Below are 16,547 nucleotides of genomic sequence, written 5' to 3'. Positions count from 1 at the left end.
GCTATCTGAGGAGCTGAAAAATGATGATTCTCAGGTGGAAATAATTAAAGTGTTTTTATTCAGCTCTGCACTCTGCCTGCCACAGTATCGTGTTCTTCAATCACTTTTCATGGTAAATTAAATGCTTCACCAGGTTCATTTTTAGAAAATATGGGATCTCTAACCAATCTATACTATCAAACAAGTAAAGTTGAAATAGAAAAGTTTGAAAACAGGGACCAGGTGCTCTGGTGTGATAAACGCACAAGTCACCACTCCGTTTAGTGCTTTTATGAACATGGGAGCCTGGTGAGATAGAAATCTGTGATTACAAAAGTAAATTCTCCCCAGTACATGTTACTTTACTGACATACAAATAGAGATCAAAATACTGTGGTATGGTATCAGTCCATTTGAGTAACCTTAATTAGGATGCAAGAGAGTACTATGAGAATGAAAAGGCACTACAGTAGTCTGAAAAAGAAATGAGAGTTTGATAATTAACGTATTCTTTATTTTAACCAAATTACCATTTATTGGAAATCTTTTTCATTCATTGGAAATATTTTTACTTTCTGGAAGTTTAGGGCGTGACAGGTACAATAAAACACTCAGAGTTTCTGTGATATGTGAGGGAAAACTGTCAGCATTATTTAGTTGTTTATCTTAGATTAGATTCAAGATGTCATTTACCAAGATATTATATAGCAAAGTGTTCCATCACTCTTAGAGTCTATGTTAATCTTGAAACTCAAAAGTTTCAAAGCAAAGTAAAACTTGATTCAATTAAATAAGAGTAAATGCTATAGAAATGAGTCTTGTGATATTCTGTGGATATTCCGAGAAGTTTTGACAAACACTATACAAATAAATTGCATTTAAAAAAATCAAAGACAAAGGAATCCAGTTGTCTTATTATTTTTTTTATATAGCATGTATCTTTATGATTATTGCAAACATTGCCTACTTATTACTCTGCAATGATTACTTTTAAAACCAAATCCAGCTCAAGAACGCCGTATTTCTGAAAGAATATTTTATAATCACAGTCATGTGTGCTCATTTTCAATTTTAGAAATCTTTGCCTACTGGGTTATAGATCTGCCACATCGCTTTCAGCCAGAACTTATCAGATAAATATCTGGAAACTTGAGCACATATCCAATATGAAGGTGCAAGTCTCATGGGTTCACCATGAAATATAACTCTTTAGCTTCATAAATCCTTATATCCACAATACTTCAAATCTGAAATGCCCACTGTCAATGCCTTCTTAAGTTAAAAGGATGAAATTTGAAAAATCAAATGTCTGTTTTAACCAAGCTTCTGTTTCTCTTCATTTTATTTTGTATGGATTTTGATTCAGTAACAAAATGTTGAAAATTAGCTTTTTTATGTTCACACTAAGGCACTGTGTGTACTCAAGAACATTAGATGATGGGCAGCTGATCAAAGAATCCAAAGTCTAGCTGGCATCTGGGACCAGCTCCTCTGTGAATGGCACATAACTCAAGGAAATATTTCTGGAAGATCCTTATAATATGAAGCCTTATTTGACTAAAGTAATCCTTCCTCCTATGTTGGGGAGTTGATTTTTGCCCCCAAGTGACCATTTCTTCCTTTAACTTCTTTTCATTTTCTTTTTTTCATAGGATATAGTAATACAAATGCACACAGTGTACTTCTCCAGACAGGTAATGGGGCACTAGTGATGAGAAAGTGTTTGTAGTATTCTCCACCCACATGTATCCCTGAATATACATCTATCCAGAGGTGTGTCATCCTGTCACAAGGGGACAACTTACTCCTTGGCTTTTATTTTATTATAGCTGATGCAGCAGTAAAACACAGGTAGAAAGATTTAGCACTATCTCTAAAACACAGGTAGCACTATCTCCTGTTACCCTCCCTCTGCTGCCACAATCTCCTACTTGTGTGCAAGAAGCGTTCCATGTGTGGCAAGCTAAACCCTCCTCAGAGTATCTGGGGGGTCCATGGATTACCCAGGGAAAGTAAGCCAGTGCCAGAGTTGATGCCAAGGGGAGCTCCTAATTCCTCCAGAGAATTCTGACCAGGTAACTATGTTGAAGTCAGCAAGGGTTATTATAGAAGTGAAACAAGGAGGAAGTAAGGAATGAAGAGGACCTCTGATCTCATTCCAAACATAATTGAATAATCTTTGAAAGCAGGGCATGTCTGTGGACTGATGCCAAAAGCAAGACCTAGACTTCTTAACACAAATGTGACAGGTCCATAACAATCTTAACTTTCTGAACCAGGAACAAATTTCTGGTTGCCTCCTAAATCTGCTAGAACACCCATCTTTACCCCAAGAGTTATTAATAGAGGATCTCTGAGGCCAATTCTAACAAGGAAACTGATAAAAACAAACAGGATTTGCTCCAATATTTTTGCAAATAAGTGTAGCAGTAGCAGTAGTGGTTATACAGTAAGTAGCTATAACAGGCCAAAAGAGTACCAAGTATTTTATCTTCACAATAAAACCATGAGGGAGGTACTCTCATTATTTTTATTTTTGCCCTTTAGAAATTAGAAACTTGGAGTGGTAAGGAACTTTCCCAAAGTCAGATAGCTCATAAGTGGTGATGCACGCAAGACTCAAATTCAGACCACCTTATCTGGAGTCCCCACTCTAAACCACTTACTACTCTGCCACTGTCTACCATGACATTGTCTTTTCATTCTCAACTTTTCTGTCTGCCCCCTTAATGCTTGGATGTCCTATTTGCCACCATTCAATATTCAAGGGATCAACTGTTCTTTTCTCTCAGGACAATTACCCTGCAGGTTAAGTGTCATCCTTGTTACCTGCTTTGCCCTTAGCAAGCTGCCTCCATTTCCCCCTTTCCATTTTCTTCTCCACCCTGCAAACTTCACCCTTGTCCTTTTCACTGTTTTTCCCTGTTATCTGCCCATCCTCATTTCTCTTTTCTCCAGCCTAATTCCACTGCCATCTCACTTATCCTTGTTTCCCTGACTGTTCACTGTGACACTTTTCCCTACACACACACATTTCAGAGGTTCTTAATATTACCACCATATTAAAAGTAAACAGAAAATAAAATTCAAGCCATGATGTGAGAGAAAATATTCATTTACAATACAAACAAAAGACTCATGTTTAGAATACAGAAACACCCCCCAGAAATCAATAAGTTAAAAAAAACTGGATAAATATTTAAATAGGCATAGCACAAAAGAAGATATACAGATAGCCAATAAGCATATTAGAAGGTAAACAATATTTCTACTCATCAGAGTAATGTAAATTAAAACCATAGTAAGATACTGCTACACATTCTCTAGAATGGCTAAAATGAAAGGACTGAGAATACTAAGTGTTGATAAGGATGCAGAACAACTGGAACTTCCATGCATTGCTAGTGGGAGGATAAAATAGTACATCACTTTGTAAAATTGTTGGACAGTAGTAAAAATAAATATATGCTTACCTACAACTCAGAAATTGTAGCCCCAGGAATATAACCAAGAGAAATAATTGCATATGTCCACAAAAAGACTTGTATAAAACTGTGCGTAGCAACTTTATTCATAATAGTTCCAAACTAGAAATACCCCAAATGGCCACCAATGAAAGCGCATAGATAAATTATGTTATATTCATACAATGGAATACTACACCACAATAAAAAAGAACAAACTATTGATACATACACCAACACTATAAATATCAAAAAACATTTTGAGTGATAGAAGCCACACACAAAGAGTATTTACTATATGATCCCATTTATATGATGTCTAAGAAGAGGGGAAACTAATCTTTAGTGACAGAAGATAGGAAATTACATGGTGATTACATGAGTATACAAATATATAAAATTTATCCAGATGCATACTTAAGATTTATGTATTTTACTGCATGTAAATTATACATATATAAAAAGTTTTTAAGAAAGTAAATGGATAGAAAACTGTTTAGGATAGAAATATAGAAACCTATGACATTCCAAGTTCTTGCCAAGTTCATAACATTTCAAGACATTAATAGATGTCTCTCTTACTTCAGTAAGAGTCAATAAACAGCCACGAAGCCTGTGTCATCCTATCCTATCCTATATGGAAAACTAACTGGTGGGTGAATTCAAGGTTCTGGGCATCCCGGGCCTTACAATTCTGTTTTGTGATCACTGAAAGTTTCAAAATGTTGCTAAATCACAACACACACAAGCTAACACCTTAGGCATACTCAAAGAGAATTGTTAAATAGTGGACATTTGAACACATTCATATTGCCTGGTTAAAACAAATCCAAGTAGAATTGTGAAAGTATTAATTTTAAAAAGTCCTCTGGAACTCAGGCTCTTGACCCAGGCACTTCATGAGGAAGTTAATAGCTGCCATACATAACATTCATTTTTGCCCACCAACATTCCCTTAAGAAACCACATCATGGCTTTCTAAAGGGGTAGCACAAGTCTCTAGACTCACTGTGTAATACTCAACAGAGCAAGTGTCTGATGTGCTGATATCCCAGAAGAAAGAGCAAAAATAAATAAATAAATCCAAAGGGCATGAAAAGTCTTCTTTCTCATCGGAGATTCACAATTGCCAACTAACCTTTAATGATGGGAAACGGGGCTGTAGAAAACCTAGCTAAAATAGTCTAAATTACCCATTAGCCCTTTCTGATAGCTGTGAAGGAACCTTGTATTCTTGGTTAACTGGAATAGCTACGGAATGTCATCCCTAACTTTACCATTTGCTTACCTTCCAAAGCTTAGATAGTCCAGAAAATTATACTTCTGATTTTTTACATTTCTCAGATACTCAGTTGACAGATATATATTTTTTAGACCAAATGATCAATTATTTATTCACTTGATTCATTATTTCTTTCTTTCTTTTTTTTTTTTACATCCTTATTGGAGTATAATTGCTTTACAATGTTGTGTTATTTTCTGCTGTACAACAAGGTGAATCAGCTATATATCCCCTCCCTCTTAAGCCCCCCTCCCAACCTCCCTATCCCACCCCTCTAGGTCATCACAAAGCACTGAGCTGATCTTCCTGTTCTATACAGCAGCTTCCCACTAGCTATCTATTTTACAGTTGGTAGTGTATATATGTCAATGCTACTCTCTCACTTTGTCCCAACCTCTCATTCTCTATGTCTGCGTCTCTATTCCTGCCCTGCCACTAGGTTATTTTTGCTTCAAAAGATAATAGGAATCCCTTTAGGACATCCTTAGTCTTTGTTTCTGCCACTCTCATCCATGGTTTCTCCTGGCTGCCTTCTGATACAGACAAGTCACTCTTGTTTCATCTCTCTAAAAGACAAATTCTTTCCTCCAAGATATTGAATAAATTTGTAAATGGTAAGCACTGTTTTGCTTATACTTGAGTCTTAGATCCTTGATTAAAAAGGAAACAAACTCTGAACCAAGTTAAGTACTATCATACAGACAATTCTGAACCTCTAAGTTCTTTGGCACTTAGAGGCTATTTGCTTTTAGCAACACATTCAAATTTAATTAAATAAGCTTAGCTTTTACATGAGATTTTTAATTATATGCATTGCCTAACTACACAGAGGCATATTAAATATACTGCATCAGTTTCTTCTAAGGGCACATGATATAACACCAGCTTTGAAAAAGAAATCATGTTTAGCCACCAAATTTTTTGAGGTACCAAAGTGAATTGAATACAACACAGGCTTAAATTAATTCATTTTAATTTTAATTATAACTATAATCCCTTCTTCCTCAAAGGTAGAGAAAGCAAGATAATGATTGTAAGATAAACCTGCTGTGCAGAAAAGCGTTTATACTAGGCCTGCAACTGTTATCATTAGAAAAGCCTGTTGGAAAGGTGAGCCCTTAGCTGGCATCTGTGAACTTGGATTTCAGGAGGGTTCCCACCGTTCCCTAACTGGTAAGAGTGTCCAACTGCCTAAACTGGTTGTGTAAAAAATGTGGTTTATGCTGAACAACTGATTTCCTTCTGGGAATCTGGAATTTAGGCACATGCTACGAAGAGGGTGCCCCAGTGACCACCCCCCAATAAAAATTCTGGGCACTGAATCTATCTTTTATTTATTTATTTTTATTGTGGTAAGAACATTTAACATGAGATCTACTCTCCTTACCAAATTTTAAGTGCATAATACAGTCTTTTCAACTATAGCCACAATGCTGTACAGCAGATCTCGGGAGCTTATTCATTTTGTAATTGAAACTATATGCCCACTGAATAGCAATTCCCCATTTCCCCTACCCCCAGCCCCTGGCAACCTCCACTCTACTCTGTTTCTATAAGTTTGACTCTTAAATACCTCATACACACACTGAGTTTTTAATAGGCTTCCCTGGTAGAAGACTTCCCTGGTGAACACACTTCACATGTGTTGTCACAACTCATCACTGGAGGAATTAAGTGCATCCTGTCTGACTCTACTGGGAGAAGGAACTCTTGGATGCTTGTATCTGGTTTCTTCCAGATTTTACCCCATGTGCCTTTCTCTTCGCTGATTTTGCTTTGCATTCTTTTTCTGTAATAAATCCCAGTCACAAATACAACTATTTACTGAATTCTGGGCTCTCCTAGCAAATTAATCAACATAGGGGTGGAATTGGTGACCTCTGACACACCTGGCAGTGAATCCTGTTCTCTACACAGATGAAGTGGTGTTGACGCCGACGAGGGGAAATTGGATTTCTGAGACAGTATTTTTCAAAGCATGCTCAAACTGCCATATAAAAGTCCCACCTGATTTAGTGTGTCTGATCAACAAGTGTACAGTCTTATTTATATACATGGTTCATCCCAAGGGAAAAAAAAAAACCAAACCAAACACATCACATACGTAATTCCTCTTTCCATCGCTTCAAAGTAAGAATTTGTTGTCTTCTTATTTACCTAGTAGTGGTTTCCTCATAACTTTTAACTGGTCTTTAACAACTCAAACAGCTAAATTCAATATCTTAGATGACAGTTACTGCTGAAATTTTTTCTGACCACAACTTTTAGGAAAATCCAAAAGATACCTCTCTAGACATACATGCCTTGAACTTGGCAGAGAATGAGGGAGCATCACATTTTCAGCATAACAAATTGCTCTGTTCTTGTAATCCTAGTAAATGCTCAAGAGACTATGTTCCACTGGTTTCCTCCTCTCTTCTTAAAATGCAGCTGAGCTGCCCAAAAAAACAAATAACAGATGTGCCCACTATCCTCACTTTCTTTGACAATATTTTATCTGGTGAATCGCTATTAAAGAGTAAAAACTCCATTGTAAACAGTAGAAAAAGAATAAAAACATAAATACTCTGCAAAGTAGGAACTAGAAATATTACATTTGTAATTGGAGGCCTCATTGCATCTGATTCTTCTATACATACTAATGCAGAATAAAAGTGCCTTGTGCTGGGAACTGAAACAGTATTCTGGTAAGCAACACCTGAAAATGTCAAAGGCCAAATTACTAGGCTCATGACTATAACTGCATATTTCCTTTAATTCTAATTATAGTACAATCTATTCTTGATTCCAAATTTGCGTTGGCATCGATAAACATTGCCTACCATTTCCAGATATGGTATGCCTACATGGTAATTTGTCCATTAGTTCTCATTTGTTAAGAAATTTTCTATTAAATTACCTATGACCAATATCAATTTCCAAGTCCAAGTCCCTTCTTCAGATACTCATTATCATTCATCATACCTTTCAAGTCCTCCTTGTAAATAATTTCACTAAAACGTCTCCTCCTGCAGAGATTGCAACATTACCTCAGAAAAAAAAAATCACCCTTCTTTCTTTTGGCTCTAGAAACACCCATTTTCCTTCCGCTCAAATCAAGCAATGAGCCACAAAACTCAAAGATCACAGATAACCATCACCATCTAAAATACAAATGGGGAAATGTTCACCAAGGTCACTCACCCACCTGGAGTCTGCGGAAGTGATAGCAATCAGGGGTAGAATCTTCAGGGGGAGGCTGTTGGCCTTTGAGTGTTCTCCGATTCCACTTTTCAAGTCAGCTTGTTCCAACTTGTCTGAAGGCAAGAGGGGGAAGCTGGACACTGCGGCAAGAAAGTCTCCGTACAAGATAGGGTTCCATTCCTCGCAAAGGGTCTTCCTCTTCATTAGTGGAATGCAGTGTTTCCTCAGAGGCCTAAGACAAAAGTTCAAGAAAGTTCAGTAATCAACAAAAGTCCCATGATTTATCATTACATGATGGCTTTACACTTTTGGAGAAAGAAATTGAGGGAAAATTATACGTGAAAAATGCTAACTAGAAAGCAATGATATTAACAGAAAAATATTTGGTGAAAAGACTACAACTAATAACTGAAATCTAGAGTTTATTAAAAATAGTAAAGTTGTTTGCCAGTATATTCAGATATGGCTTGGTTGTTAACAATTAACTGACATTTCCAATAATCTTAGAATTTATGAGTTTTGTGCATGAATTCTATGAAATAAGGGTAAATCAAAACATTTTTCTACCAATATGAAATGAATTGTGGAAATTTCATATATAGTATGTGTATGTATATATATATATATATATATATATATCTTGACATATTACATACCCATAAATACATGAAGAAAAGAGGAAGAAAATGAGTCCTTTTTTTTCTTCATAATTAGGACCATATTTGTAACATATTTCATATGTCACATGTTACTCAGATATTCTTTACAAAGTTTTATGATAAGACTTTGTGAGGGGAATGAAAAAAAAAGACATGAACATCTGAGTACCAAGTAGAAATATATTTAAATCACAGCTGAATTTTGCGAATAGAAATTTAATATTTTGACTCTAGTTGAAAAAATATACTGCTACATAAGTAATAATTATTTCAAAGTGGTTGGAAAGTCTAGTCTGGCAACGTTATTATATCCATATACACAGAATGATAGAGCCACCAAATGTTATCAGATAAACACAATGAGTTTTAGAATCCTTGCATTGCCACTTTGCCAGTTGTGTTTGTAGAGTGTTGCTTAATCTAAGTTTTCTGTTTCTTTACCATAAAAATGGAAATAGATCCATCGTCTCTGCAGCACACATTTGTTGGCCAAACCTTTGCTTTTCTATCTCCGTGTGAGTGGCCTTTCTCCCCTCTGAAGTCCCAAACCACTATCCTCCACACCCTGTTGTTCTTTAGGAGCCAAAGGTGGTGTTTAAGGAGGGCTTCGGTGAGTGACTCTGTTCTTTGGGTGGGTGGCCAGGCAGGGTCTCTCCCATGGACCAGTGTGTAGGGGAGCAGAATTGGCCACCCTCAATTGTGTCTCTTTGGCATATTGTTTGAAGTGGTTATCTCCTGAGACATGGAAAGGAAGGGCTCTGGAAACTAAGTAGGAGTTGCCCTTTCCTAAAAAACCTTTCCATTGGTAAGGGTGACTCCCTGTCAGGATGGAGGATGACCCACCCATTCCACCTCCCCCCAAACACACAAAAATGGAAATAATATTTACCCACAAGAATTAAATGAGATCATGAATGTAATGTGCATAGCTCATTACCTGTTATGTGATAAGCAGTCATGGCAATTTCCTTTCCTTCTGAGTTGTACAAGTGAAGAAACTAGCCCAGAGAGGCAAAGTACTTTCTCTAAAATTAGCCTGTTGGCTATAAGTTAAAAGTGCATTGACTTTGCAGAGTCCAGACCTAGTTTAGAACCTTTGTTGTACTTCTTACTATACTACCATCTTTGGGCAAGTAACTTAGGCTCACTGAGATTGGTTCTCCACTTGAACACTGAGGATAATAATAATATTTACTTCTCAGGTCACTGTCTGGATCAGAGATACAAAGTGTATGAAGTACTAATAGATGGCCCACAGTTTGCACTCAACAAAATGGCAGTTATTATTATTATAATCCAGGCTAATTCCCTTTATCTTTTCATAGCACTATACTGCCTTTGATACTTCATTCATCCATATTTTTTTCCAAAAACAGAAAATTTGTCTTTTTCTGATTTATAGCTTGAAAAATGTGAAAGGACATCCAATGGTGGCTTCTATTCAGCCTTGGGTTTTATTGTCTAATTTCATGGATAAACAGAAACAAAAAAGAAGGCACCCGGAAGGTAAAGAAGACGTCAAAGCTAAACGCAAAGTTTATTTATTTCAGGTCCTAGATATGAAGATCTAGATTCTGAGAATCTGTGCTTTGGGGAATCTACTTGCTTTGTAAAACAACATTAGTAATAATAGTGGCTTTAAAAAGCAGGACATCCTGCCACTTGAGACAACATGCATGGATCTTGAGGGCATTATGCTAAGTGAAGTAAGTCAGACAGAGAAAAATAAACCCTGTATGAGCACACTTATACATGGAATCTAAAGAAAAAAACCCAAACTCATCAGATCAGCTTTGTGGTTACCAGAAGTGGGTGTGGGGGAGGGGAAATTGAATGAAAGGGGTCAAAAGGTACAAGCTTCCAGTTATAAAATAAATAAGTACCAGGGATGTAACGTATAGTGTGATGACTACAGTTGACATGGCTGGATGGTATATACGAGAGTTATTAAGAGAGTAAACCCTAAGAGTTCTCATCACAAGGAAAAAAGTACTTTTTCTTTTTCTTCTTTTTGTATCTACAACAAGATGATGAATGTTAACTAAACCTGTGGTCATCATTTTACAATATTTTTAAGTCAAATCATTATGCTGTATACAGTAAACTTATACACTGCTGTATGTCAATTATATCTCAAAAAAACTAGAAAATATTTTTAACAATAATGACTAATATTTATTGAGTCCTTATCAAGTGCTGGGTTTACTTAGTGAGTGCTGTGCTTTTCATGTATCACCTCATTTAATTTTCACTTAAGTCCTCTGGGTTAGGTTCTATTACTTTTCCCATTTCACACATAAAGAAACAGAGACTTTTATCATCACATGCCCTGGTCACACAGCCACGTGGTTAGTAGGGTCACCAACATTCCTGTTTGCCTGGGCCTTTCTGCTTTTAGGACTGCAAGTCCCATGTTCAGGAGAACCCACCAATCCCAAGCAAACTAGGATGATTGATCACCCTACAAGTCAAAATCCAAACCCAAATCTATTTTAGTTAAACCTGAAACTAACAGCTACTCTGTACTACCTCTAACAAGTATTGCCCCTGGCAAGGTGCATACTTCCAGAAAAGAATTGAACACACAGTAATTGACCATAATTTAATATGCCTCACATTTTTAAAAAAATGAACAGAATTGAGCCCTATATAAACAGTGGAAATTAGTTGAGAATCCTTGTTGATTAAGTCAGGAGACAGAGATCTAGGCCTGACTCTGCCACTAATTACTTACGTGGTATTGAGTCATTTTACCCTTCTGGACTTTAGTTTCCTTAGTCATACAATCAAGAGATTGTACAAAATGAACCTTAAGGCTACTTTCAGCTCTGAAATACTCAGATTTTATAATAGCCAGTGGTAAAATCAGTGCTTAGTGAGATGGCAAATATATATAATAAAGGGAAAACGTGTGCACATGTACCATTCTTAGCTTTTAGTTTGAGAAAGTAAGCCTCTACGTGCTTACAAAGTTCTGTGTGTTCGTTTAAGGACAGAATTGCAAACTACAGCCACACTCTGGGACTGCTAACAGGTCATGATTTGCCTCACGTATTTCTCAAGAGAAGTTAATGAATGACTTAAGTGTGTAGACATCCTTCTCTGGGACAAACGTGGAAAAGAAGAAAAAAGATGAGTCTAGCAGAGCTAAACACTGAAAGTTAATATCTTTTTATAAAGATAGCATTGTAACTGAAGGAATGCTTTCTATAACCCAGGTCATGTGATAAAAAGACTTAAGGTTTGTGACATTCTCTTTTAGATAAAACCACCTCAAGAGGTAACTTCTGAGAGAACAACCTCTATTAAAAATAAAGTGTAGCATTTTTATCTTGATAATAAAAATGATAAAGCTATAGATGTCTATATCCTAACATTCCATTCAAAAATAGCATAACAAGTGGCTTTTAAAAAATTCCAGATCAATGTGTATCAATGATATTTTAAGAAGAAACAAAACTTTACCCGGTAGCAGGTGATAGGTTAAACGGCCTTATTTTGGAAAGAAATGTAAAAATGATCACCAGGACAATATGTATTTCATGTTATTGTAGGAAAATGACATTTTTACAAGGGTCGAGGGAAAAGACAGTATTTATAGCATCTCTAAGCTGTTATTTCTCAAAACAGTGATGCTCAAACTTCCTGTGTGAGAATCGCAGAAGGTACTTGCTAAAATTCAGACTCCCAGGCCCTATTCCAGATCTGCCTAATCAGAATCTCTATTATTAGGGCCTGGGAGTCTGAGTAAGTCTCCACTATGGTTCTTATGTATGCTTAAATTTGGGAACTAATGGTTTTGACATTTTAGACATGGTCCAATAAGATGGTCTGGCAAAGACTCAATAACAAAAAGATGTTCACTGCAGCTTATTTATGATAAAGAATAACCAGATATTATCTAATTATTGTACTGAGGGATTGGCTTAATAAATTTTGATACATCATATTATGAAATACTATGAGGCTGTTAAAATAATGCAGAAGAATATGTGATTATGTTCATGACATAATGCCGAGTGGGAAAAACAGATTACAATGTGATCTAATTTTTGTAAAACAACACTAAAACAAAAACAAACACCAAAACATATTATATTTATAGAAAAATTTTAGAAAGATATATATCCCAGTTCTCTAAAATGGCTTTCTCTAGGTGATGGTGTTGGTGGTGATCTTGACATTGTTGTTTATTACTAGTTTCTATATTCCCTATAAATTTGTACTATTTTGAGTTTAAAAGTACAATAAAAGTCATAATAAAAAAATGAAACTACATTGAACCTGCTATTGATGGGACTCAAAAATATCTCACATTCAGCTTCAAGATATGCAATATCCAAAGGAAAAAGACACTAAAATATTTGAATGAGTTTAATGCAAACCTGTTAATTTGTAATAAAACAAAATTCTCTTTGGTAACTAACCAACTTACTTGGAATAGTTGACAGAAAAATAACTTGAAAGATAATTGTTTTCACTGTTAGGACAAGTGCCTCCCTGAAATACATACCTAAAGAAAGCAATCCCTCAATGATTAAGAGTTACAACGAATGTGTGAGTGTTAAATATGTTGTTGTTGTTGTTGCTGGAATCATTATTATTGCTGTTTTCTTCAGTCTCCATGAAGGATAGTTAATTAGTTTCTTTGTTCTCTTTTTTTTCCCATCCCAAAATAGACTGCAAGCCACTTAAGGCCTTTACTGCAGGGACATACATATAACTGGTGATGAATACATTGCCGTGCTGTTGATAATCTCGGGTTTTTGATATTTGTGTCATATATATGTATAAATATTTTACACATATATATGAAATTTTCTATAGAGAAATTATTTTAAAATATATGTGACTATACATTGGCATTGTAGCAGAAAATGTTTCTTTCTGAGCACCAGCTAGACCACATTTCCAGATTCCCTTGCAGGTAGATATAGGTACATCAATGGCATTACCTTATATGCAAAGGATTACAGGCTAAGGAAATGTGCCATTTTCACAGCTGTCCCATAAAAACTGTGAGTACAATCCCTCATTTCTCTCCCCCTCTGGAACTCCTTACTGGATACTGAAGATGGTGAAGACAAAAGATGGGAGATATCATGGTTTCTAAGTCACTGTTCAGAGGAGAGCCACTTGAATGCTTAATTTGGGCCACATGAGCCACAAATAATTTTCCATTGTGGAAAGGCACTAAAATTTGGAGTCTCCGTGTTACAGCTAGCGCTGTATTATATATATATAATCATATCTCTACTCTTTGAGTTCAAATTATCTTAATTATAACATCATTCTTTTCTGGGTAATTCCTTAATTAGATATTCATTGAGCATCTACTACCTTGAAAATGTGTGTGGGGTGCTAGAAATACAGATGAATTAGACACTTCCTTTTTCCTTAAGTACTCATTATTCATGTGGGGAGAAAGATAAATATAATAGGTCTTCACCAATGTGTGATGAAGAGCTGTAACAGAGGACTTAGGGCTCTTTAGGAGTGCATCAGTAGGATGAACACTTTTGTGAGTGAAAGAGGGTGCTAGCCAGAAGTGACATCAACCAAAGGAGAAAACTAGGACTGTCTCAGGCAAACTAAGTGGTATGACTACCTCGTGAATCAGGCATTTCTTTTTGGGTCCTGTCTACTTCTCCAATCAGTTCTGTTTAGTCTCGTTGATGGATCCCCTGTTAACTGTCTCTTGAATCTAGACACTCTCCAACGAGCTATCCTCAACCATTTCTCTTCTCACCCTACACACTATTGGTTTGAAACCTCAGGAGCTTCCCAGGTGAAATCTGAACCTGGCCCCTGTACACGAGGGCAAGGAGAGGCCAAAGAAAGAGGCACGCCACTCCAGATCAGTAGGTGACAGAATTAATAAGGAAGGGAACTTACATGCAGGTTTGTCTTGGGCGGCTGCAAGGCAACTAGATCTCGGCATGTGCTGCCAGAATCTGAAAAGGTTATATAGAGGCCTTAACTGGGTTCAGTTATGTATACTGTCCAGATGATCTCAACAACACATTGTTCTCTCAAGCCTGCATCTTTGAAAACTGCTCCTACTAGGAGAATGGTGGGCAGAACATTCCATGGACCAGGGAGGGGGTGAGCAGCTTCTGATTACCTGGGTCCAGCTCACAGGTCAACTGGTGGTCAAGTTCTCTCAATGACCTCCTTTAACACACTCATGTTGAAAATATTACCCAAGACAATGAATACAAATAAATTCTGCCTTTTTATTTATGACCCCAAGTCAGCTTTCAGCCTTCCAGTTGTAGTGAAATGATTAATTCCTGTGTCATTCCATTTGTTAGCCTAGACACATCTAGGAGAGGAGCATGCCATAACAACTATTGTACCTCCAGTACTCAGCCAGTGCCTGGGACAATGTATATGTATAGGTGATTCACTTTGTTATAAAGCAGAAACTGACACACCATTGTAAAGCAATTACACTCCAATAAAGATGTTTAAAACAAAAAACACATGCAAAATAAACCTTGCTGAAGGCATGACTGAAGAAAACAGACAAACTTGACTCCATTTTCTCAACTGTAAGAAATCAGGAAATGGAGAAATAGTATTAGATATTGGTACTACTAGTAATGTTCTGTTTGTAACTACTAATGTAAGTTAGGTAGAGGCTGCAGCCCATACAAGGAATTTCTTTTAAAATTTCAGGATTTGAGCCACTCAGATTGCTTTGGACTATTCCCATGTTTGAAACTTCTTTCAAATATAGATTCATTATGATAAGCATTTTCACCTAATATTTTTAAAAACTGATAAAAGATTTCAGGCACTCAGTGCTCCAGAGTACCTATTCTGTGCAGAGCACTGTAGAAGTTAGCATGCTAAATACTGCATGAATTTTCAGGAAGAAGACAGAGTAAGCTGAAGATTAGTTTTTATAACTTCCAATGTTACGATCCTTGCTGCTGTCTAATTAGTTTCCTAATTTACTCTGAAAAAGTAGTTTCCCTGGGCCTGAATTTGTAAACAAGACAATTTTTGAAAATTGAACCAACTCTTTAAGAACTAGGGTAAAATTTAATAGGTTATATTGAAATGAATTAAAGATTATATTCAGAATCTAAAAGAACTATATACATGATAGACATTATGTGTATGTATATATATATATCGTAGACATTGTACGTGTGTGTGTGTGTGTATATATATATATATATATATATATACATAAATTCTGCTATGTCTCAATGAATTGTTCACAGTATACTAAAGCAATAATTGAAAATCTGCCTTAAAATTCCTCAGCCTTATGCTAAATATTATCCCCTTATCTCATTACTCATTATATATATATATATATCTTTTTATCTTAAAATCCAATGCTAAGCTTGCTCAAATAATCTTATAGGAAACTCACAAGTCAAGGCAATAAATGTAAATACCTAAGTTCTTTTAATTCAGAAAAGAGCATTCTGAGCAGAGGAAGATGGTGGAAGAGTAAGACGTGGAGATCACCTTCCTCCCCACAGATACACCAGAAATACATCTACACGTGGAATAACTCCTACAGAACACCTACTGAATGCTGGCAGAAGACCTCAGACTTCCCAAAAGGCAATAAACTCCCCACGTACCTGGGTAGGGCAAAAGAAAAAAGGAAAAACAGAGACAAAAGGATAAGGACGTGACCTGCACCAGTGGGAGGGAGCTGTGAAGGAGGAAAGGTATCCAAATATTAGGAAGCCCCTTCGCGGGCGGAGACTGCAGGTGGCGGAGAGGGAAAGCTTCAGAGCTGCGGAGGAGAGCACAGCAACAGGGGTGCGGAGGGCAAAGCGTGGAGATTCCCGCACAGAGGATCGGTGCCGACCAGCACTCACCAGCCCAAGAGGCTTGTCTGCTCACCCGCCGGGGCGGGCAGGGATGGAAGCTGAGGCTCGGGCTTCGGAGGTCGGATCCCAGGGAGAGGACTGGGATTGGCGTCGTGAACACAACATGCAGGGGGCTAGG

At 36.7% G+C, this 16,547-nt stretch overlaps 1 protein-coding gene across 1 annotated transcript in view; it reads right to left on the bottom strand.

The window, feature by feature from the left end:
• The window catches only part of PDE4D (phosphodiesterase 4D), a 1,151,628-nt gene that overhangs the window by 973,897 nt on the left and 161,184 nt on the right, over positions 1-16,547 (bottom strand). The window contains exon 2 of the mRNA XM_032626898.1: positions 7,909-8,140. The gene's annotated coding sequence lies outside the window, so the exon portion shown is untranslated. The remainder of the gene's footprint in view (positions 1-7,908; positions 8,141-16,547) is intronic.

This window comes from Phocoena sinus, chromosome 3, assembly GCF_008692025.1.
Source record: "Phocoena sinus isolate mPhoSin1 chromosome 3, mPhoSin1.pri, whole genome shotgun sequence".
Taxonomy (NCBI): Eukaryota; Metazoa; Chordata; class Mammalia; order Artiodactyla; family Phocoenidae; genus Phocoena; species Phocoena sinus.
Note: the sequence above shows the minus strand (reverse complement) of the source record. Positions and strands in the feature narration are given on the sequence as shown.